The following is a 25,573-nucleotide window of genomic DNA, read 5'->3' as shown; positions in this document are numbered from 1 at the left end:
ATGGAGTTTTTAATCATGAAGTTAACTCCAGAAAGACGACTTTCAGTTTTGGATTTGCCTGACCAGTAGAGTGTATAGCCAGCACCATGTTCTTTAAGGCTACCTTCCTCATGAAGGTGAACTTCACTGACAGCAGCAATATTGATGTTGAGTTGTGACAGTCTGTGGGCAATTAGCGCAGAACAGGACACCCACTGACCTCTGTATCAAGCATGGCTCTGATGTTCCAACATGCGAGTGTCAATCTGGACATACCTTTGGAGGCTGGTGTATGCCTTTGTCTCTGTCTTTGATCGACCGCAACAGAAGATGCCCGTTGGCTGTGTCTAGCCAACCAGGTGGAGGGGGAGACGAGCTTTGGTTAGGCCACCTTTTCTAGGCCTCTCTCCACATGGAGCAAGCAGTGCCCTCCTTGAAAAAAAGGCTGCTTGGTCATTCAGGATGTGGCCAAACAAGACTGTGATCTCCTGACTCAATCTCAAGTGACCAATGCCCTGAACTGCCTGCATGCAGGGTTGGGTCTGCGGCTTCCAGTGCTCCTTATCACCTGCCGTTTCATCCCTCGCCTGTTGCTACAGGGCTTTGCAAGGGTGAGTAAACCCTTCGGGCCTGCGCAGTGGATTTTTTAGGTGAGGCACGGCGTGTGCGGAACTGGCCTCATGGCTCTATGTAACTTTTGTTGACCTCACCAAAACTTTTGACACTGTGAGCAGAAAAGGCCTGTGGCTGATCTTGGAACAACTAGGTTGTCCCCTCAAGTTCCTCAAAATCACAGAATCACAGAATCCCAAGGGTTGGAAGGGACCTCAAAAGATCATCTAGTCCAACCCTCCTGCAAGAGCAGGGTAACCTAGTGTATGTCACAAAGGAACTTGTCCAGGCAGGCCTTGACTATCTCCAACGTAGGGGACTCCACAACTCTCCTGGGCAACCTGTTCCAGTGACCTGTCACTCTCACAGTAAAGAAATTTTTCCTGATGTTCACATGGAACCTCCTATGCTCCAGTTTATACCCATGGCCTCTTGTCCTATCACTGGACATCACTGAAAAAAAACTAGTTCCATCATCCTGACACTCACCCTTTACATATTTATAAACATTGATGAGGTCACCCCTCAGTCTCCTCTTCTCTAAGCTAAAGAGACCCAGCTCCCTCAGCCTCTCCTCATAAGAGAGATGTTCCATTCCCTTAATCATCTTTGTGGCTCTGCGCAGGACTCTTTCAAGCAATTCCCTGTCCTTGAACTGAGGGGCCCAGAACTGGACACAATAATCCAGATGCAGCCTTCACCAAAGCAGAGTAGAGGGGGAGGAGAACCACTCTTGACCTACTAACCACACCCTTTCTAATGCACCCTAGGATGCCATTGGCCTTCTTGGCCACAAGGGTGCATTGCTGGCTCATGGTCATCCTCCTATCCACCAGGACCCCCAGGTCCCTTTCCCCTTCACTACTGTCCAGCAGGTCAGCCCCCAACCTGTACTGGTACATGGGGTTATTCTTCCCCAGATGCAAGACTCTACATTTGCCCTTGTTGAATTTCATCAAGTTTCTCCCCGCCCAACTCTCCAACCTGTCCAGGTCTCGCTGAATGGCAACACAGCCTTCTGGTGTGTCAGCCACTCCTCCCAGTTTAGTATCATCAGCGAACTTGCTGAGGGTACACTCAGTTCCCTCATCCAGGTCGTTGATGAAAATATTAAACAGCACTGGTGCCAGCACCGACCCCTGAGGGACTCCACTAGTCACAGACCTCCAGCTAGATTCTGCCCCATTGACCACAACTCTCTGCCTTCTTCCTTTCAACCAGTTCTTGATCCACCTCACTACCTATCATCAAGTCCACACTTCCTTAGCTTATCTATGAGGATGCTGTGGGAGACAGTATCAAAGGCCTTACTGAAATCAAGAAAAACCACATCTACCACTCTACCATCATCCATCCACCTAGTTACTTGCTCATAGAAGGCTATAAGGTTGGTCAAGCATGACTTCCCCTTGGTAAAACCATGTTGGCTGCTCCTAATGACCCCCTCATCCTTGATATGTCTAGAGATGGTGTCAAGAATAAGTTGTTCCATCACCTTTCCAGGGATGGAGGTAAGGCTGACCTGTCTATAATTACCCAGGTCCTCCTTCTTGCCCTTCTTATAGACTGGCATGACATTTGCCATCCTCCAATCCTCAGGCACCTCTCCTATTTCCTATGACTTACCAAAGATGATGGAGAGTGGCCCAGCAATGACCTCTGCCAGCTCCCTCAGCACCCATGGGTGTATTCCATCCAGACCCATCGATTGCTTAACTGATCCTTAACCCAATCCTCATCTACCAAAGCAAACTCCTCCTTTATCCTGACTCCTTCTGGAGTTATAGGAATCTGGGTCCCCCGGGGAGAGTCTGCAGGAGTAGAGACAGAGGCAAAGAAAGCATTCAGCACCTCTGCCTTCTTTATATCCTCTGCCTCCAGGGGACCCACCTCGTTCAGCAGTGGTCCTATATTGCCTCTTGTGTTAGTTTTATTTGCTATGTATTTGAAGAAGCCCTTTCTATTGTCCTTAACCCGACTTGCAAGATTAAGTTCCAAGGAGGCCTTAGCTGTCCTAATTGCCTCCCTACATTCTCTAACAACTTTCTTATATTCCTCCCTAGTGGCCAGCCCCTCCTTCCATAATCCATAGATTCTCTTTTTCCGCATGAGTTTGCCCAGCAGTTCCTTGTTTAACAATGCTGGTCTCCTGGCTTCCCTACTTGACTTCCTACCCATTGGAACACTCTGATCCTGAGCTTGGAAGAAGTGGTCCTTGAATGCTGACCAACTATCTTGAGCCCCTTTACCACCTAGTACCCTTTGCCATGAGACTTCCCTTAGCAATTGATTGAAGAGGCCAAAGTTTGCACTTCGGAAATCCAGAATTGTGGCCTTGCTAGGTATTCTATTCCTCCCACACAGGATCCTGAACTCCACCATCTCATGGTCACTGCAGTCAAGGCTGCCATTGACCATCACCACTTCAACCAGACCCTCCTTGTCAGTGAGTACTGATCCAGCAGTGCTCCTCTCCTAGTTGGTTTGTCCACCATTTGTGTTAAGAAGTTATCATCAATGCACTGGAGGAACCTCCTAGACTGTGAATGATTGGCTGTGTAAATCTTCCAGCACATATCAGGGTAGTTAAAATCCCCCATGAGGACCAAGGCATGTAGTCGTGAGGCTGCTTTCAGTTGCCCGTAGAAAGCCTCATCAACTCCTTCGTCCTGATCAGGAGGTCTATAATAGACCCCCACAACTGTGCCACCCATACCAGCCTGTCCCTTAATTCGTACCCACAGACTTTCCACTTGCTCCTTATCTGCCCCTGGACAGAACTCAATACATTGTAGTCTCGCTCTCACATAAAGAGCAATTCCACCACCTCGCTTTGCTGATCTATCTTTCCTAAAAAGGACATAGCCATCCATTACCACATTCCAGTCATGTGAGCGGTCCCACCATGTCTCTGTAATTGCCACCATATCATAACCTTCAGACTGCACAGAGACTTCCAACTCCTGTTTATTCCCCATGCTGCGTGCATTGGTGTACAGGCATTTCAGGGAGCGAGCAGAGCAGGCTAGTGGCACCCTTGGGAGGTGGAAGGCCTTCTGGTCTTCATTCATACTAGAACATTGCCCCACTAGTTCAAACCCAGCTACACCCCCCTTGCACTTTGAATCTAACCTAAAGCTCTGTGAGCGAGCTCTACTAACTCTTGCCCTGGTACCCTTTTTCCCCTGCGGCACAGGGTCTAAACAACTATACTTTCCCTCAAATGAAACAATAGATTGAGAGTCCTCCCTAGTCCACCATCCTTCAAGCCCTAGCATGTTTCTCTTGGGCTTGTCCCTAACAGGCACAGTTATCTCCCCTTCCCCCTTCCTACCTAGTTTAAAGCCCTGTCAATGAGCCCTGCTAACTCCTGCCCCAGAAAACTTCTCCCCCTCTGGGACTGGTGTATCCCACCTGCCACCAGCAAACCAGATGTCTCATATAGCAGCCCATGATTGAAAAACCCAAAACCCTGCCTTTGGCACCAGTCACGTAGCCATACATTAATCTGCAGACTCTTCCTATTTATCTCTTCACCCTTGCTTGTAACAGGTATGGAGGCAAACACCACTTGTGCTCCAGACCCTCTAACCAGCCGTCCCAGGGCCCTGAAGTCTCTCTTCATTGCCCTTGCCCTGCTTGTAATAATTTCATCACTGCCAACCTGAAAAAACAGCAGCGGATAGTAGTCAGAGGGCTGCACCAGACCAGAGAGTTTCCTTTTAACATCTCCAATCCGAGCCCCAGGTAGGCAGCAGACTTCCCTGTGGGATGGATCTGGTTGACAAATGAGCCCTTCTGTTCCCCTCAGAAGGGAGTCACCCACTACAATTACTCTTCTTTTCTTCTTGGTTGAGGAAGTTCTAAGGCATGGGGGTGAGTGACAAGCCCTACGTGACTCACTAGATAGATCTACCCCTCCATCTCCATTTACCTGGCCCTGTAGTTCCAAGACCTCGTACCTGTTATTCCAGGGCAAATGGGAGGGAGAAAGGGTGTCGTGGTTTAAAACCAGGCACAGCTCCTTCACTCACTGTCCCCACCTCTTCTTGCCCTCCCCCTACTCCCGGAGGGACGGAGAGGAGAATCAAGAATGCAACTCTCACGGGTTGAGATAAGAACAGTTTAGTAACTAAGGTATAACACAAATCACTACTGCTACCACCAATAATAACAATGATAAAGGAAATAACAAGGGAAGAGAACACAAGACCTCACTACCAGCCTACCGATAACTTGCCCCCCCCAGCCTGACCAAGCACCAACCGATGCCTCCTCCAACCCTTCCGGCTAACTCTCAGTTACATCCTGGGCATGACATGCTGTGGTATGGAATACCTCTTTGGCTAGCTTGGGTCAGGTGTCCTGTCCCTGCTTCCTCCCAGCTTCCCCTTCTCCCTGGCAGAACATGAGGCTCACAAAGTCCTTGGCCAAACCAAAACATCCTTGTTATCAGCTCTGTTCCCAGGCCAAAAGTCAAAACACTGCACTGCACCAGCTACCAAGAAGGAGAAAAATGACTGCTACTGCTGAACCCAGGACAAAGGGATTGTGAGGGTTTTCGCTTACCTCTCCGAGGAGGGACCTCTCTCCATACCTCCTTGTCCCTTAAGTTCACTCCTTCTGTCTGATGGTAGGAGGGAAGGGGATCCATCATTTTTCAACCACTTCCCTCTGCCCTTGCCTTAGGGTGTGGCGCCACCAATCTATTTCACTTTCACATTCTCTGATGGCTCTCAACCTTTCTACCTCCTCCCTCAGTTCAGCCACCTGCCTGAGCAGATCATATATTTGCTCACACCGCACACAAGCAGCGTCACTGACTCTCTCCAGTACAAGTGCCGGGCTCAGGCATTTACTGCAGCCAGAGACATGCACGGTCGCATGTCTGCAGGAAGGCTCAGTCTGGGTACCCACATTATTCCTCACTACAGCTTTTGATCTTGTGACCATGATCTATCTGGTCGATCGGTCCGTCTATGTCTCTCCACACAAGTAAGCAGTCCTTCCTCTTCCTGCGCTCCAGGCTATTCCTCTTGATCAGGCGGTCACCCCGCTCACCTGCCCGTGCGAACTGCTGCACAAACTGCCTCGACCCGCTCTGTTCGCCACGCTCCTGGTTGCTCGCGCTCCCTGGGCAGGTTTTTAACCACTCACAGCTGGTGCCGCTCCTCCTGGCTCCGCCCCCGGTGAGTCAGCTCCTCACATGAGCTGAGCTGCCGGCTCCTGGGCAAGTCCTGTCGAGGACTTGAGGCTCCCTCCTCAGTGGCTCTTGTCGCTCTGAGGTGAGGTTCCTGGATGCTGATCTCCCCCCATTCTGCTCCGGTGTTGCAGGTGTCCTCTCTCAAGCTATTCACCCCAGCAATTGACCCCAGCAATGATTATACTTTTACATGAGGATCAGTGCGGCCAAGTCAGATATGGCGATGCACTCTCTGAGCCCTTCCCAAAAACCAGTGGTGTGAAAGAAGGTTGCTTTCTCGCACCAACTGTATTCACAATCTTCTTCAGCTTGATGTTCCAAAGGGCTACGGTAGACCTCAACGGACAAAATGGCATTTACATTTGATATTGTACCGATGGGAGCCTATTCAAGCTAAGGCAACTGAAGGCCCACACTAAGACCCTAAATCACCTTGCCCATGAACTGCTTTTTGCTCTTGTCCACACAGAAGCAGCTCTGCAGCGCTTAACATCTTGCTTTGCGGAGACAGCTGACCTTTTTGGGCTGGAAGTGAGCTTGAAGAAGTCAGTAGTTCTCTACCAACCTGCACCACAAGAAGATTATCATCATCCCCACATTACTATTGGTGAATCAGAGCTTAAGTCAGTTCAGCAGTTCAGCTATCTGGGAAGCATTATTTCCTCGGATGCCACAATCAACAAAGAGATAACAGAATAGCGAAGGCATATAGAGTCTTCGGAAAACTCCATAGAAGAGTCTGGTGCAATAAACACCTGAAGAAAAGTACAAAGATTAGTGTCTATACAGCCATTGCACTGTCTACTCTTTCATATGGGTCTGAATCATGGGTTATCTACTGCCATCACCTGTGACTCCTCAAACGCTTTCATCACCGCTGCCTCTGTAGAATTCTAAACATCCATTGGACTGACGTGTCAAATGTTACTGTCCTCGAACAGGCAGGGGTCACCAGTATCGAGGCCATATTGCTGAAATTGCAGCTGTTCTGGGCAGGGCACGTCTCCAGGATGAAGGATAACTGCCTCCCTAAGATTGTGTTTTACAGTGAACTCGCCACCGGCTGCCACAAGAGAAGTGCCCCAGAGAGGAGATATAAGGACTCCCTGAAACAATACCTCAGCCTTGGCCATATTGACTACCATCAGTGGTCCACCCTGGCCTCCAATCGAGAGACTTGGAGACACACCATACATGATCCTGTTGTCTCCTTTGGGAACACATGTAGAATTAGTCTCAAGGAGAAAAGACAATGTAGAAAGAATCGTGCTTAGCCTATACCACTCAAGGAGACCTTTCGCTGTGCTTTTTGTAACTGGATTTGCCTATCCCACATAGGCCTTTTTAGTCATCAGCACGCTTGTAGTAAGTGTGGGTAAAGCCCTTCCCAAATCTTTGTTTGCAAAGTCAAGCCATCAGCTATTTCATGGTAGGATCAGGATGTACGTTTTCTTCATGTAACTTTCAAATGGAACATGACAACCAGTGCTAGACCAGAATATGAAACTATTGCTTCATTGAACAGCATTTTATGGTGTGGAGTAAGATAACATTTGGCATGAACAAAGCTGTAACATTCCGTCCTTTTATTCATGTTCCAAGTCCATCAGAAACCTACTGGAAATTGTACTTTCAACCATCTTAGATTTCACCTGTAAAATATAATTGCTGCTTAAATGAAAGCACTAAGTTGCTCCAAAATATTTTGGATGTGGAGATTGGGTAACTCCAAAACTGTATATTCAGTTTCTCCTGCTTTTACAATCAACTTGCATAAGACATGACTTAAGCAAAGAGCAGCCATACCTTAATGTAGGAAATTGAAAATACTGCCCAATTTGACACTGACCCTGCAGAATCATCAGCAGTCAGGAGTAAAGTGATAACCATAAGGGGGAACTTCTAGCTAAAAACCTGGGAATTAACAGCCTACACCACATAATATCCTCTTGAAGAGGCACCTGTCTCAGACATGGGAGCCCTTTCTCTGTCTGTTTTTCAGCCTAGACATGGACAAGGTAGTTTTTCTCTTTCCTGAGATGTCTTCCCTCTTTCCATTACTTTCTTTAAACAAACAAGAAAGTCAAGAAAATGAAAAGAAGGGCCAAAACCCCAAAATGAGCTCTCATTCTCTATCTTCAACATAGACAGCAGCATGCAAAGTAAATGTTTGTTCTTACTTTTCCCTGATTAGACTTGAATTACTAGTATTAATAATCACTGCAATTTGCTGTTACCTCCCTGGAAGGAAATTTCACAGCATCTCCATAGGCACTGGAAACAGAGCAATAAAAGCTCTCAGAATTCCTCAGATGATGAACAGATGAGTGGAAGGACAGGTGGAAGAGTCCCTTTCTAAAGTGCAGGTATAGGGCTCATATCTGCACCAGTTCTCTCCCTTCTCCTGGGCCATATTTCCAGGAGATGGATATTCTAGCTTAATGTAAATTTTATTTCATAAGACATAGCCTCTTAAAGTACCTTTTAGCCATAAATGTAAAGCAAGAATACTATGACGGCTGTTGGACCATGATTCGTCTTTTAATTATTCTTTTTCACTCATACTGTAGCAGTATAAGTCTCTTTTCAATCACAAAGTATATTCATGACATACGTATCATGCAATAAAATTGGCACGGATATGAGCAACTGGTCACATTATTCTGTGTACCTAAATCAGAAGACAATGCAACTGCAGAGAATTTGTCATTCAGTGAGTTTCTTGTGGAAGATTTTGAAAGATCCCATTGCCATAAATAAATTATAAACCAAGCAGCAATAAACTGGACAATTACAGAATACATGCTAAGTGCTCAAGGCCAGCTTGGACAGGGCCTTGAGCAACCTGGTCTAGTGGAAGAGGGCAAAGAAAAATCTTTAATCTTGGACTGCTAGCAACAAAACTTGTAAACATTAAAAAAGGTTGACTTTTTTTCTTTTCCCCTAAATAGCTGTTTAACCTTATAATTAGAAATTCTATAGCCTTGATAGTGAGAAAACAAGAATTATTCTAACAGTCACCACAAACAGGCCCCATAAGTCTAAGACAAAGGGAATTTTTCTAGAGCTTCTCCAACACAGATTGCAGTCAGATTAGGTCAAATAGAATGGAGCCTCAAAGTTCCTAAAGAAATTCAGCTTGGATTAAAGTGTGATTTTTCCTGAATAGAGTAAAATCTAAAAGAGCAATCAAAAGATTCATGAGATACAAGGATTTAAAAAATAGAAATTTAGGCAAAGTGTAGCCACTGAACAGCTACATACACATTCAACCTAGTCCCAGTGTACAGTTTACATATCAGAATGTATTCCTTTACAGACAAATTAACTGACAGTTCATTATGAGTTAATAAAAAACTAGTTACACTTCTAAAAAAAAAAAGGAGTTTTTTTCGGTAGACTGTTCTTTATCTTACAGGCACAGTAATTTTTAGTTGGTGCAACCTTGTTTTCTTCACTAAATCACATTGACATAAGGCTGTTGAAATGCGGACGACAATCAAAATCTTAGTTTTAACGGCTGTGTTTTGCACCTACATGACTGTCATTTGTCTGTTTCGATAAGACAGAACTGTTGATTGAATTAAGTTACATAAATGCTATTTTTTTTAATTATTATTTTTGTTTGTTTTGGAAAAATGGGTCTTCTGTGCCAGAGGATATTCTGTTAAAGACAGAAATGTAGGGGGAAAAGTTAAAGTTAAAACGTATTACATGTTACTGGAATTTTCCTTGCCCTATACATGCAATTACAATGCAGTATTTTGTTCTGTTACACAAATGTTGACAACTTCAATTTTTTCTAATCTTAATATGGATCTGTAGAAGTAATATCCACATAGGAATTTGCTTGAAGCAATGAAGTAAGTTTTTACCAAACATTCTCCAAGAAAAGCTGCTGTTTTATATATACCTGGGAGACAGACACAGCAATGAACCAGTTATATCATCTACCACACGGTGCAGTCTACATATGCAAGCCAGATATTTAGCACTATTTGTGAGACTGTAGCATCTAGGGGGAATTTTGCTATTTATTTGGAAAACATTTTATTAAAAAAAAAAACAGCATATCAGCAGCATATAGCTTGTTATAGCAAATGTACAACCTAGAGCTTTTGAGAACATCAGATTTTTTAAAAAAGAAAGAGGGTTTAGAAAGCACTCACACACTTCAGCTTTAAAAAGAACAGTCTTTGTTGATCTAAGATAGGCTGGGCCACTCTTGCCCTACTATTTCTGAATAATAGCAGGTCATTATTAAGAAGAGAATGATAACACCAGACATTTTACAAAACAGATTGTCACATATTAGCACCCACAAGAATAACATTCAGGGTCTTTCATGTTCAAGAATAACTCCAGCAGAATAAGATAAGGAATAAAGGGTTGGATTTTTTATGCTTTTATGCTTTTTTTGTTTGTTTATTTGTTTTTGTTTTCTGTGAAAACAATTGCTCTGGACTTATTTTTCAGCAGGCTGAAGATACCTGAAGTTTCAAAGGTCACTGTAATTGGCTGCTCATTAGTCTTCAAACATCCTTTAAATAGGCAAATCCAAATCAGTGGCATTGTAAACTGGTCTATGATGCCCCCAGTATATAAACATAAATCTCTGACTCCGATATTGCTTGGCCACCATTCAACAGTTACACTATTTCCAATGACACTCGATAACCCCATATTCTTTACACATACATTACCTCCTTGTTTTTCTGTTAGTCTAGTAACTTACTGCAATGTGCTATAAACCATTAGCCTAGCCTAGCTCAGTCAAATGCCAGGGTGGGAGAGAAGCCCACAGAATTACTGCTGCCTTGGTGGGCTGAATAGTGCAATATTTTCATGGTCTAAATAAACCAGTGAAAGTGACATACAGGATCTTTTCACCTTCTATTACTTACTCCTCCTAAAACATAGCTTCCATCAGGTAACATTTCTATTCCTACAGAATGAAAGCTTTAAACCCATGATGCAGGGATCAGCAGCTGCAATACCACTTCCAAGTGCCAGGCTGCAAATAAAGCCATTCATGTAGACAATGCAAGGCATTGTACAGCCTATGAGTAAACACAGAATTTGAGATACCTTTTCAGATGACACTAGCTGCAGTCTTCTCTTCAGCAGGCTAACTGAGTCAGTGACACTTACACAGTTGACTACATGCAGAGCAAACGTGTGATTCCTGCTGAATTCAAGCCATGGCATTGGCCATCATTTTAAAATTAAAAATAAATAGAAAACCTAAGAAAGATTGTGGGATGGGGTTTTTTGGAGGGATGGGGAGTAGAAGAGAGAAGGAGAAGCATCTGCTCTGCTATTGGTTTATCATTACACTGTTATGACTACAAATTTATCTATGCTGAGTATCTATATGGTGCCTTTCAGTCCCCTGACAACCTTAAGAGACATGGGGATATTATGGCTAGCTCACATCTCTCCCCAGGGACTAGATACCCCACAGCTCTATTTTAAGTGTGATAGAATAGAAAATGGAGCAGGGATCTCAAATGGCCTCTAGCTGTTAACCTCAGGAAGCAGCTTTAAAATTCTTGTTTGTTATTGTAATTGTTAAGTTTCCAAAAGGATGACTTCTAGGACTGCAAGAGCTCACTGACTTCACATACACACATCCTTCTCTGAGGTTAAATGTAAATTGTTCATGAGCACACAGTTGAGAGAAAAATTACCTAATGAAGTGCACTTGCCTGAGCACAGACAGTGCTTTTTTTAAAACATAAAAAGGAGCTTTTAAAGTGAAAACCTGCTTTTGTTTGAAACTTGGAAATATTTATGGGAAATTCTGCCTCTAGGCACCAAGACATAAATGCATGCATAAATGCACACAGTACTACTCCCATTTACATCCCTTCAGTCTCAAGGGTGAAAAGGTCTGAAAAACAAATCTGATTTACAAAGGGGCTGAAATCAAACTATGCAAGTTAGAACACCTTAGTAACAGTGACAGCCAAAGAATTTACCAAGGCAGACTCTGTTGAGATCCACTCTGTTGACAGGCCCTTCAGGAAACAATATACAAAAGTCAAAATCATGAATTTCGAAGTCAATATTGCAGAACTCCGCATTGAACTTTCACCAACTGATGATGAGAAAAGACGGCATTAGATACTGATATTTCTTTCAGGAACTGACAAGAACAATAAATAAAATCCAACATTTTTGTTCATATAACTGGCAGACTTCCCCTTGGAAGTTTAATTAGATTGGATTGACTACCAATATTTAGAAAATTAGTTAGAAAAGATCCTGCAACCAATGTTTACAAATTTAGAGCTGTATTTTTTGGAACTTTTTTTTTTTACTGGGCCCTTGAGAGTGTGCAAGATGTATCTTTTCCCTACTATGCAACAGGAAAAATATAACGATGGCAACACTCTCAAACTGTTATAAAATAGAAGGTTGAGGATTGAAGATTGAAGACATGATTGTCTATGCTTAGACCACAGGGGAGTTAAACAGAGACAAAAGAGACGTCAACTCAGCATTTTTAGATTTTTTTTAAAAAGAAAGCAAATACTTCAAACCTATCTGTTAAGCAATGCTGTTTGGGAATGATTTCATTCCTCTTCTAATGCCTTCCCCATTGGAAAGAGGGTGGAATGCATGTGCTGATTTCTCTAAAATGTCTCTCTAATAGGGCTGTTTAACTTTTAGGTAAAACTGAAACACAAATAACCTCACTCAATTTACATACAAGGTACTCTGACAAGCCAAATGCCTTCCCTTGGCAACAGCTGAAGCAACACAGCCTATGTCTGAGGCATTTCAGCTGCCTTGCTTGTTCAGTGTTGCTCAGGCACCTCTCATTCTGCAGGAAAAGAGGATATGGTTACTTACAATAAAGTTGGGGAGAAAATTCAGTAAATTTTAGGCCTTTGAATGTCCAGTGCCAGCTTTCTTCTTAATATTTTGCTTCAGCAAAGTATTCAGTATTGACAGTGAAGAGAACTGATAGTGTTTGTTATTCACATTCTTTTAGTGCGGTGAACTAAAAAAAGTGAAAATATTTATTGTCAGACAGCTTCCATCAAACAGCTGAATCTGACTATGGCTTGGTTTTCCTTTTGATAGGTTTCTCACAGAAAATACCTCTTTTTCTCTTGTTCCTTTTAAGGACTCTGCATAGAAGCTCAAACTTAAATGCTTTTAAAGCCTTCTTCCATCACAGCATGGCTGTCTCTCTAAATTATGTTTCTCTTCCTCTCTCAGTCTTTGTTGACAGTAAATCAGCTTTAGGTAGTGAATACTGTAGACAACACTGCCTGTTCCTGGGAACCCCCTCTGCAGAGAGAACAAAACAGTTCACTCTCTTGTCCAAGAGGGGATCTGTGCCATCTACAAAGGGTTACTGGCTTCATTTGCAGGTAGAAGTGCCTCTCAGTCATTCGTCCCATATCTCAGTGGTGGCGTGTCTGCCAAGCAGGAGAGACTAAGCCATATGAAGAGAATTCCCTAAATGCCAGAAGTGGAGGAAAAACTAGCACAACTCTCTGGCCCATTTGCTGCAACACTTACATAGGAACCATTTTGTTCAATATTTAATCCTAAGGTTCTTTTAGCGTCTTGTTCAATTACTAGATGAAAGAAAGTTAAAAAAAAAATCATCAGCATAGATAGAATTAGCCAAGGCTTCCCATCCCCACCACAATTCATCACCATCCTTGAGAAATCAAGTCTTTTTATTCTCTCCCACTCATTCCACTCACATTAGTACTTCTATGTCAAATACAGATGATTCAAAAGGATTGGTTTGGAAATAATTTCTTCTCAAGTAGCCCAGTAATTTGAGCGCTATTTTGAACGGTGTGAGTTCTCTTTTGCCTTATCTAAGTTACACAAGCACTATAGCAACATACTCAGTGAAGCAGGAGAAAAGCCTCCCTCTTTCTCTGCAAATCCTGGGGGGGGTAAGGGGATGGAAAGGTATAGAGAAAGGGCATGCATAAATACTCCAGGACAGGCTGTTGATCCCACTAACATGGAAGTACAAGAAGTTAGGCAGCCTAATACTGGTCAAAGACAGCCTTTTCTTATGTCCCAAGCCCCTAATCTGAAGTATGTTCCTTCAGAGGCACATAACTCACAAGTTCTAGCTTACAGGAATGATCAAATCTACAGGTAACACACCATTCTGTGGCACCATACATAAGCATAACACCTTATTAACTCACACTTTTCAAGAGCCTCCCCTGGAGAAACGTAAAGGCTGAAAGTGTCATGGTCTCTCTGAGAGCAGCACAAGTATGTTCCTTACCAATGAGAAGTTTTGCTACTGCAGGCAATGTTTCCTCAGCTGCACTATGGAAAGGAGCAGCTGCCATTGTCACTGTGCATCATTGTCCTGGGTTCAGCAGTAGCAGTCATTTTTTTTCCTTCTTAGTAGCTGGTACAGTGCTGTGTTTTTAGACTTTCAGCCTGGGAACAGAGCTGATAACACTCAAATGTTTAGTCTGGTGAAGGACTGAGTCTCATGCTCTGCCAGGGAGAAGGGGAAGAGGGGAGGAAGCAAAGACAGGACACCTGACCCAAACTAGCCAAAGAGGTATTCCATACCACAGCACGTCATGCCCAGGATGTAACTGGGAGTTACTCAGAAGGGCACTGACTGCTCGATCAGGCTCGTTTCGGTGGGTGGTATCGTATTCTCTTCCCTTGTTATTTCTTTTATCATTATTATTATTGGTGGTAGCAGCAGTGGTTTGCGTTATACCTTAGTTACCGGACTGTTCTTATCTTAACCCATGGGAGTTACATTTTTTCAATTCTCCTCCCCATCCCCTTGGGGGGGGGGGGAAGGGAAGAAAGAAGTGGCGGGGAGTAGAAACTGTGCGCCTGATTTGCCGACAGGGCTTAAACCATGACAATCATGCACTTTAAAAAATGCTGGGGAACCTTTGCCATGATTAATCCCTTTCCTGACTGTCACAGCATGTACAAAGAGTCTTCTTCTTGAGAAGCTTTTTCTACTTATCTCTATTTTTTGCTACAGAAGCCATGTCTACACAAGCAAGGGATTGTATGTAAGAATGAATAGGCTCTGATTTATGCATATCGAATCAGACAGCCTTTCAGAGGCTTCTTCTGGGTCAGCATGCTCCATTAATTTCCAAATGTCACAAAAAGGTATTTAAATCAACAGCCAGGAGGCCATGGATTAACAATCAGAGAAACACAAGTATAACAGAGCAGTTGCTACAATCACAGTAAACACTGTAACCCCCGTTCTCCAGTGGCCCTCTAACAGCAGCTGGGATGGGAGCTGTGCATGCTACCTGGATGTACTTTGCTGTTCCTGCCTTGCACATGACTATTTTTGGATTCTAAGTAGAATCCACCAACACCCATGGCAAGACCTTGAGACCTCAGCTCCAAGGCTACCAGCACAGCCTCTTCACCACCAGGTTCAGGATGAAGCTGCATGAGCTGGGACACATAGTCTCACAGCTCTTCCCATTTCCTAATTCCCTCTTTATACCTTTCCTGAGTCCCTCCTTGCCCCTGGATGCCCTCTCTGAGCTGTCTGCACCTGCTGTCTGGAGGGGGACTGATTGAACTCACTGACTTGACAGAAAAACCCAAGCAATAGGAAACAAACTAAAAAAAGGAAATTAAAAAGAAAAAAGAGAAAGCAGATATATTCTGCCTCATGGGTGAGCAGCCCATCTCACACGAAACCCAGCAGAATGGTGATGCTCAGGAACTTCACCCCCTGCTTTCCTACCTCTCCTTCCCTTACAAGCACAACACTACTTCCCAAGCTTGGCCTCCAGAGCTGCGCCAGTTGTGGCTCTGGGGCACTCTCACTCCACATTGGCAGCCTTTGAGGCTGCCTGTGGCAACTGCTTCTGGTGGATAGAGATTGAAATGTAATTCCCTGGTTGTGTTTTTATTTCTGTTATCACAGAGCACTGCTGCTCTCCCTCATTACTCCACAAATCCTTACTCTCAACTACATCATCGTCTTAACCCAACGCTTCACAGGATAGCACTCAGTTTGAGTTTCTGTGTTTTCACAGTATCACAGTATGCTAGAGATTGGAAGAGACCTCAAAAGATCATCTAGTCCAATCCCCCTGCCGGAGCAGGAACACCCAGATAATGTTACACAGGAATGTGTCCAGGCCAGTTTTGAATGTCTCCAGGGAAGGAGACTCCACAACCTCCCTGGGCAGCCTGTTCCAGTGTTCCGTCACCCTCACTGAGAAGAAGTTTCTTCTCAAGTTTAAGTGGAACCTCTTGTGCTCCAGTTTGTACCCATTACCCCTTGTCCTATCATTGTTTGCCACTGAGTAGAGCCTGGCTCCATCCTCGTGACACTCCCCCTTTATATATTTATATACACTAATAAGGTCACCCCTCAGTCTCCTCTCCTCCAAACTATAGAGACCCAGCTCCCTCAGTCTTTCCTCATAAGGGAGATGCTCCACTGCCTTAATCATCTTCGTTGCCCTGCGCTGGACTCTCTCCAGCAGGTCCCTGTCCTTCTTGAACTGAGGGGCCCAGAACTGGACACAATATTCCAGATGCGGTCTCACCAGGGCAGAGTAGAGGGGAAGGAGGACCTCTCTCGACCCACTAACCACCCCCCTTCTAATACACCCCAGGATGCCATTGGCCTTCTTGGCCACAAGGGCACAGTGCTGGCTCATGGTCATTCTGTCATCCACTAGGACCCCCAGGTCCCTCTCCCCTACACTGCTCTCTAACAGGTCGTTTCCCAACCTATACTGGAACCTGGAGTTGTTCCTGCCCAGATGCAGGACTCTACACTTTCCCTTGTTATATTTCATCAAGTTATTCCCTGCCCAACTCTCCAGCCTGTCCAGGTCTCACTGGATGGCAGCACAGCCTTTCTGGCACTTCCAGAAACACCAGTCTGGGGATGATAACTTTCTATCAGGTCAAATCTGACACCTAAAAATAAAACCAAACCAAAACAAAACAAAACACAAAAAACCAACCAACAACAAAAAAACAAAAACAAAAACACAAAACCCCAACATACACATATGCAGGCATTTCATGGCTTTTAAATATTAGTACCAACAATTATTTCTGGTTCACTTCTTACACATTTTGTGAGTTTTAATTATTTAGAGTTCAGCCTACTCAAAGATGTATTTTATTTAATTTTTGATATTTGCTTTTCAACTGCCACACCTTCTTTGTCGCAGCTTCAAATTTGCTGCAACTTCGAACTTTCTGAGAATATGTCAAGGGATTTGATGCTGGTACCAACTCACAGATTCACTCATCACATAGCTATTTTGTTACCTTCAAATGCCATTGAGATGTCCTGACTAGAGTCCTTTCTTCAACCACTGCTGAGGTAACCTGTCTCCATTTTTCTAGGGATAAAAAGAACAATAAACCCAAACGAAAATTATTTTTGCACATTTTTCAGAATAAAGGAACTTAAATTGTACAAAATTACAGGAGGTGATATCTCCACAGGATTATGGGCCATCCTGGTGTCTTGGATATTCAGTCAGGATGAGTGATTTGCTCTTTGTTCATATAGGAGTGGGATACTCACCAGAAAAAAATAAAGGTCTTCATAGGATGCCCATTCTAAATCTTCACACTGATGCTCATGTTAAATCCTAAAGTGTTGGATGATATAAACCTAGTCATAGAGCTTCAATTTGAATCTACATTTTTCTAGAAATATGTTAACATGCAACAAAGAAAGAAATTAACAATCAAAACCCCAAGCCCCAAATGCACTGCGCCTTACCATTATGAAAATATGATTTTTGAGGTATAGTCTCCTGATTGGGCTAATGGATATATTTTCTTTTATTAACAAGAAAACCTTATGACCTCTCTTATATGTATGTGGACTGCATGCCTGTGTCTAGATGGCCATAACACACAGTTCTTGAGCTCCCTTTCCATTTTCAGGCATGCTAAATTTGCATCCACTGCTTATTTCAAAGTAAAACTTCTACTAGTAGCTCATTTTCCAGTCCTAACCAACTAATTACACTAACTGATATATAGTATATTACAGTATATCTATATTAATAGAAGCCAATCGGCCCCATCTCTCCCAAGAAATCTGGACAGACCCAGTGGTCTGTTCATGGAGAATAGGTTTTGGAAGCAAATATGTCTAAGTTTCAGTCTGAACAGGTAGGTGCTGAGAAAATAGCTGTCAAATCAAAATGCAGAAAGACTGAAAACTGCTGACAGTGCTCTAGAAGCTCTGGAGGTGAAATTGGAAATTCAGGTGGGTTTTGGGGAGAGCCGCTGGGAGCTGGTGGGATAGCTCCTCTTCCCAGGAGCAAGATCCCCTGAACGCCAGGTCAGCATTTCAGCTTCACCACTCTTATATACTCCTGGATATTAAGTAGGGAGGGTTGGTTCTCTGGCATCAAGGGCTGGCCCACTCTTCCTGAAGGTCCACAAATCAGCCTCCTGGACTGAGGCTCTGCACCAGCCAGAAACTTATTCAGGGACTGGAGATGTGCTTCAAGTGCATGGGGAGTCTGAGAGCAGATTAAGCTGTCCATGTAGACATAGCCATTCTGCAGAACAAAGCTGCTTGTGCGAACAGTTTGGTTAGGTGTCTGAATGCAGATTAAAAGGTGCTCACTTACGCAAATACTGCCTTTGTTCTGGGTTTCTTTACTACTGCCATCACCCAGACAACACGCTGCCTTTAACATATCTACCAAAACTGCTATTGGGGTTTGAAGCAACAAAGATGGTGTAACTTGCAAGCAGCTTTGATTAAGAGAGAAAATAGCATCAACTTACATGAAATACCATTCAGTGCTTGTTTGATATTTTGTGTTATTCTAATAAAAAGGTAAATGTAATCTTTTGTAAATTGTTGTTCACCAGAAAAAAAAGGTATAATTACATGCACTGCCTGCAAATGCTGTATTTAAATATTCAATAGAGCTGTGCTTGTGGAGAACTGACAGAAAAATCCCCTGCTCCCTTTTCCTCCTCATTCAGCAAACCAGGTGGAGGATTTTGAACATAAATTCAGAAACAATTTTCATAGAGTATTTCAGCAGTTAAGATTGTGACTTTAAGCAGTTCTGACTCTTCTCACATTCTCTTCCTATGCCTTGGTGGAAATCAATCAAACTCTTAAGCTGCTGCAATAATATCCAAAAGATGGAACAGATAGAAAAAATAATGGGATAAGGTACCTTACGAGTAAGATTCTGGCAACAAAACCTAACATCTCTGTTCTTTACCTAAATGTTTACACTTACAGTTGCCAAAACCAAAATAAAATTGTTTGTTGGGGTGGGTTTTTTTGGTTTTATTTTGTTTTGGGTTTTTTTTGTGTGTGTGTGTGTTTTGTTTCATTTTTTTAATATGTGGTACATTTTATATTTAACACACTTCATATATCGACACAAGTAATATAAATCTGCACAGAGAAATAAGTATTCAAAAGAGCAAAATACTCCACTGTTATCCACTATATTTTGTAACAGACCACCAGAAGAAAAGAAGACCATACCTACAGGCCCAGACATTGCAGTCCTTCATACCTGCAGCCACAGATCCACTAGCCTCATACAGAGGGTCCTGAAAGGTGGATGATGGTGGGCAGTCCCCAAGCTGCTCCCATCTGTGGTCGGTGCTAGGGATCCCATAAGGCCAGGGAAGACATGTCATCTCCCTCCTGGATAGAAAAGCAAGTCAGATAAAATAGGATTATGCCATTTGCTTGGTCATTGTTTGCTTTTGATATGGGTACTATCTCACACTGCTGTATTGAACTAAACATTCAGGACAGGTTGTTTGTTGGTGACCTTTTGGGAGGTCAAAAAATGTGTCTACAAGGATTTTTCCAACAAAGAACCTGAGAGTAAATAGGTACCATTAAAAAATTCCAAATTTGAATATATTAAAAATAACCTGCACTCCGCAGAGTTTTCTTGATTGATACAAAATTATCCTCCCTTACTGGAAAACCACATCAGTTTCTAGAAGGGATTTTTTTTTGAGCAGCTGAAAGCACATTTAAAAAATTGTCCAGAACAGAGCTTTCATGCATCTGTATAACTCGATTGTGCACTATGAATTTGCAGTGAGATATACCAACTTGAATCAGTGACCATTCTCTAAGCAAAATACGATTAAAAGCTGGCAAAATACATACCAAGAGGATCGCTGTGCAACCTCAGACCTGTAGACTTAAATTCATGTAGAAAGTTTGAAGATATGTAGTTAATATCTTGAAAAAATTACATTTTAGGGAACCTTTTTTGACTAAGAACTGGGGGCAAAGAAATTAGATTTAGAGATTAGGGAAATAGAAACCCATATTGATACATAAGTAAGAATGTCTGCATATGTCTGTGTGCAGAGCCGTGAAGCTTAAAAGCACACATAGCTTTGGGGGTTTTGGTTACTTGCTTTTAATCTGTTCCAAGTTGTGATCCTCAAACTGTGTTTTCCATAATTGGGTTTAGCTAAATCTTTATCATCCATGGTGGGTTTTGGAAATTAATATTATAATAAACTTTGTATCATACTAGTAATAACTGCAAGAATCAAGCTAAATATTTACTGTTAGGAAAAATGTAATGCTTTTATTTTTTAAGTGAAGCAGCTGCAAAACCACTAGTAAATGTAATTTTTATTTCAGTATTGATAACCAAGTTTTTATGACCTCATCCAAAAAACCCACAAGAATCTGGCTGTTGTTTTTATATTATGTTGGTACCCTTTACATCATTTCATACTTCTAATAACTAATGATGATAGGTAATTACTTAACAGATGGTAAAAGCTCTTTAATTGCTTTTAAGGACTACTGAGGTTTTCTGTATTTTGGGAGCATTAACTGTGGCGACTTCTCATCTTCCTCAGGTCATTCCGAGTTTGTTCAGCCACATCAAATATTCAAGAGCCTGTTTTGTTTCTTTTGTTTTCTCCAGACTCACTGAATGGGAGGTTAGTAACATGCTGCTTCAGACTTGCTATTTCAAAAACCCTTCTTTTGTAAGACCACTCTTAAAACTGAGAAAGCACCACCCTTCTCTTTTCTCCCCAGGCCTGCTCAGTACATCAGCCCATGCAGCCCAGGGCATCAGACCTTTAGTTACCAGAGATTCATTTCTCTCCAGTAGCAACATGCTACCAGATCATTAAGAGGAGACTAGGGGAAAAAAAATGTCAAACCTCAAAGTTAAGTGGGCTTGTTTCAATAATGTCTTACACTGCATTTATACTATCTACCTCCTGAGTAACACAGGCAGGAAAAATTTCCAAATCAAAATGGGCAAAAATAAGGAAGGAAATTCATAGCTCAACACAAAAACAGTTAGTGACTTCTTTATACTTCTCTTGCATTTTGAATAAATTGCACATTAACCACAGTAAACACTGGCCTAATCAGTAGAGGTACACTATACACCACCACCATCTCTGCTGAATGCTTTTTCGTTTCTAATAGTTGCTTGTCTGGAGTTGTATGTAAATGCATACAAGGAGCTGTGGCACAAAACTGACTGAAATAAATTTACTGCATCACAAATTAGCAAAAAGTATGGCTAGAAACAATTCAGTTTTATGATTGCAGCTAAAATAAACTATATGACTTTTGCATTTTGCATGAGACTGTGAAATCTGAAATAATAGGCAAATGAAGTCAGGATGATTTCTTTACATTTAGGATCAACAGCCCTCCTGGTGTATAGCTAAGGTTACGATTGATTAAGTTGTATGCTTTTCTTTTGATGTGAAGAGCTGCACAGATAGTACTGAATAGAGCATACATGAATTGTGGCTAAGTGTGCCCAGAAGTGTGCTTCATTATTAAAAATAAATATTTATAACAACTCTGTTACTTGAAATAAAATAGGTACATAATATGAATGTAACAAATAGATTATAAGGCAGAGGTTGTGAAACTTTCATTTGAAGTGTTCAACGTAAAGGTTTGGTTCTTGTTTGGGAGGAACGCAGTCAGGCCTGACCAGAGAGAGGCTGAATCCCTCCCTCCATCCTTTCTTTGGCTGAGGGATGGCCGTTTATTGCCTTCATGCATGAGTATGTATTTACAGTAAGGTAGCTGTCCAGGACCACGTGGGACTCAGTAGCATAGCTGCCTCTCTGGACATTTGGTCAATATCTTAATATTTAAGTAACAGCCCCTGGAATTATATAATGCATTTGTTCTCATAACTAAGAAAAGTACAGGGTGACATATTTATTCTCCTTTTTGAGCCTCTGGATTGCTCAGAGTATAAATGTCAAGTTCCCATTTGTACGCACTGAAACTTAATAACTCCTGTAAGATTGCAATTTTATTCTTGATTGAAAAGAAAATGATAGTTATTTGCTCAATGAAAACTCAAATATTACCTCAACTTGTATTTTGTTCAGTAATCTCTAGGCATTTAGTAAACTGCTGTTCTGAGCGGATTACGTTCAAACATGGAGTGAATACTTATAATCATCACTATGAAAAAAATGGACTCGCTAAGTATTAATTTTTGATGTCCTAAGCACTTCCTTTGCAATTCCATTGTAATCTGGCATCATTATACCATAAATTTAGAGTGTTGCCTGGAATAGCTCTGCGTTCTTTTGTAACATGACTCCTTACAATTCAGCAAGTCTAAGCGGATACAGCTGATTGTATAAGCCATTTGCATTTACTACTGCTTAGGAAAATATGAGATACAAACTAAAAACTTTTAAAATAAAACTATCTTTGCATGGCTTAATAAATTGTTATGAATAAGCAGAATCCCCACTTATGTTACTGAACTTTACAAGAATTTGTAACTGATGGGAAAAATGAGCAAAACAGAGAACAAAACAACTATAAGTCTTGGAAGGAGCCATATGAACAAAGCCAGAGAGATGATTAAATAAGGAATAATCACACTTAGGGGAAACACTAGTAGGTAATTATTATGCCTCATTTTGCCCACTTTTTCTTACCTGTGACCAGAGCTGTGGAACCTGAGATCCCACACAGGAGTCCTCCTCAAATGGACTCTGGGATTTGGCTCCTCTTTTCTTGAAGGTGGATAAAATGCTACAGAGTGCCACAGATGGGTGTGCAAGTTTATTGCAAGCTTTCTGAAAAAATCATGTGTGCTGCTCTTTAGAAACACAGGTATAAAAATAAAAGCTGAAGAAGCAGCTGGACTCTCAGACTGCCACACCTGATTGCAGCTGGGGTTTGTGTTTCTCCCTGGCCTGCCAAACTCTTCGGTGGGTGCTGACCATTTCACTGTCTTCTTCCCTACCCGCTCAAATCCTCAGAAAAGCCTCGTCACATGAAGGACTGTGTGGCAGAGATAGCTAAAATCTCCTCCATGTGGGCTAGTATTTAGATGTGGCTTTGGAGGAATGAGCCAAGTCTGCATTCACAGGTCTAGGAAGTGTGCCTGCCTGAAATGCAAGGGAGAGAAACACAGAGTATGTGCCTCTAAAACTCTTCCAGGATTCTTTTTTTTTTTCTTTTTACTTCTTCTTTTTAAATGTTTTAACATTGTTGCAATTTTTTTTACATTTTAATATACTACTGCATCAAGCAAAATCATATCATGAAACTCTGCATAAGTAGGAGGCATATATAATATACAGTATTTACTCTTGCAGGCTGACATAAGAAATGGAGTTCCTCTTACATGCCATATTTTAAAAGCTGAAACAGGAGACAGAAAACAGATCCTTTTCCTGCTGAAGTAACATAAAGGGTTATGGCTGAAAAACTAAGTTCTCTTTCTCAAAAGTAAGCTGTAACATGCTGTCCACACTTCGAAAAGTTGACAAAAAGCAATGTATTTGCATTAGGGTTTGCATATTTTTTCTACATTTTCCTATTTTCCACAAACCTCACATTCTTTGAAGTCCCACAAGATCCTCTAAAAGCAAACTCTTTGAGGGAAGATCCCTGAACATTAGGGAATTAAACCCATGAATGGTCTATCGCCTTAGTTACAGTCCATGATTTCCAGCCCCAGTAAGTTCACTAAGCTAAGTCACAGCCAACCACAGACTTGCCATCATTCCAAGAGTGCCAGGTCAGAGGTGTTCGTGAGACAAAGCACAATTCTGAAGCATTTTAGGCTTTCCATCCTTGATAATAACAAAATATACGTAGGGAGGGGAAAAAAGTACCACCTACGGTTTAATTAAAAGCTGAAAAGTCACAGTTAGCTTCTGATAGATATTTGAACTAATCACAATCCAAAATTTTCATTTGCTACATTTTTTTAGATTTGCTGCAGTTTCATGGCTGCAGGAGAAGGCATGTGTATAAATATGTTTTCAAGGTTCTTAGTTAACAGGTAACTTTCTGTCTTTATCATATTTATTTTGATTTAAACAATAATACCAGAAATGCTTCTATAGCCTCTGGGTACCCTAACATACAACTAGCACAATAGAAGAACTCTCTCAGTGCTAAAACAATTAAATTAGCAGGATCTCTGTGTATTTATGTCGTGGTTTAAACCCAGCCAGGTAATTCGTTCGCTCACTTTCCCCCCCTTTTCTTGCCCTCCCCCTGCTCTTGGAGGGACGGAGAGGAAAATCGAAAAGAATGCAACTCCCACAGGTTGAGATAAGAACAGTTTAGTAACTAAGGTATAACACAAATCACTACTGCTACCACCAATGATAATAATGATAAAGGAAATAACAAGGGAAGAGAATACATCATCTCACCACCAGCCGACCGATAACTCACCCCCCCAGCCCGACCAAGCTCTGACCGATACCTCCTCCAACCCTGCAGTCTCCCAGCCCTTCCGGCTAACTCCCAGTTACATCCTGGGCATGACGTGCTGTGGTATGGAATACCTCTTTGGTCAGTTTGGGTCAGGTGTCCTGTCTCTGCTTCCTCCTGGCTTCCCCTCCTCCCTGGCAGAGCATGAGGCTCACAAAGTCCTTGGCCAAACCAAAACATTATCAGCTCTGTTCGCGAGCTGAAAGTCACAACACTGCACTGCACCAGCTACCAAGAAGGAGAAAAAATGACTGCTACTGCTGAACCCAGGACAATTTATAATTATAAAGAAAACCTATTTTCAGAAAGTGAAGTAAGCATATTGACATTATTAAGAGTAACAGCAGGTCAGTCTGGAGAAAGGACAAAAAAATGAGTTGAAGAAAACATTAGCAAATAACACATATTGACACCACCCATCCTGCTAAAATTGTTTAAAGCAAGGCAAGAAGTCATCTCTAAACCAGTGGTCCTTATTCTAGAGAAGACAAGAGGGACATAGAGGACTGGCAGAGCCCCCACAGCATGCTCCAGAATTATCTAACTGCAACAGGCATCTGCTTGAAGCATGGTTTGCTTTGCTGTCTTCCTTCCAAGGACATCTGGGAAGGGAGAGGAAAGGAGTTCTCACCTTAACAAAGAACTGACTGGCACCTGGATTCCCTGGATTCAGGGGCCTTCTGTGGTTTGCTGGAGCAGAAGTACCCATGGAGTCACGGACAGTCCTGGGGACAATCTATCTTCAGAAAGAAAGACCCAGATAAAAGTCATTACTCCCACAGGTCCTGGAGTATTTGTGCTGAGATTTCTAATTCAGGTTGCATTTACTCTACAGAGATTTTTACTCAGAACAGGTGTTTGTGGACCTGGTCCATCAATTCACATCAGAAACTAGCTCAAAATAAAGGAGTATTAGAGTACAAGAATGCCTGGGTTTCATCTTTTGATTGGAACCTAGTAAGTTCCAATTAGTAGAATAATTAAGGAAGTGGTTCAGGACAAACTTGGTAGGCCTTATTAAGGTCTATCTCTGT

The 25,573-nt window shown here is 42.3% G+C and overlaps 1 long non-coding RNA gene across 1 annotated transcript; it reads right to left on the bottom strand.

The window, feature by feature from the left end:
- Positions 1–18,612: 18,612 nt before the first annotated feature.
- LOC134164776 (uncharacterized) lies at positions 18,613–25,259 on the bottom strand. The gene is made up of 3 exons (XR_009965257.1): positions 25,171–25,259; positions 22,742–23,197; positions 18,613–19,466 (listed from the first exon to the last, which is right to left on the bottom strand). It is a non-coding gene; the product is annotated as an uncharacterized LOC134164776 (long non-coding RNA).
- Between the last annotated feature and the right edge of the window lie 314 nt (positions 25,260–25,573).

The sequence above is a fragment of the Pezoporus occidentalis genome, unplaced genomic scaffold (genome assembly GCF_034315485.1).
Source record: "Pezoporus occidentalis ecotype Australia unplaced genomic scaffold, CSIRO_AGI_Poc_V1 ctg224, whole genome shotgun sequence".
Classification (NCBI taxonomy): domain Eukaryota; kingdom Metazoa; phylum Chordata; class Aves; order Psittaciformes; family Psittacidae; genus Pezoporus; species Pezoporus occidentalis.
The sequence above is the reverse complement of the archived record's forward strand: the minus strand, read 5'-3'. Positions and strand labels throughout refer to the sequence as shown.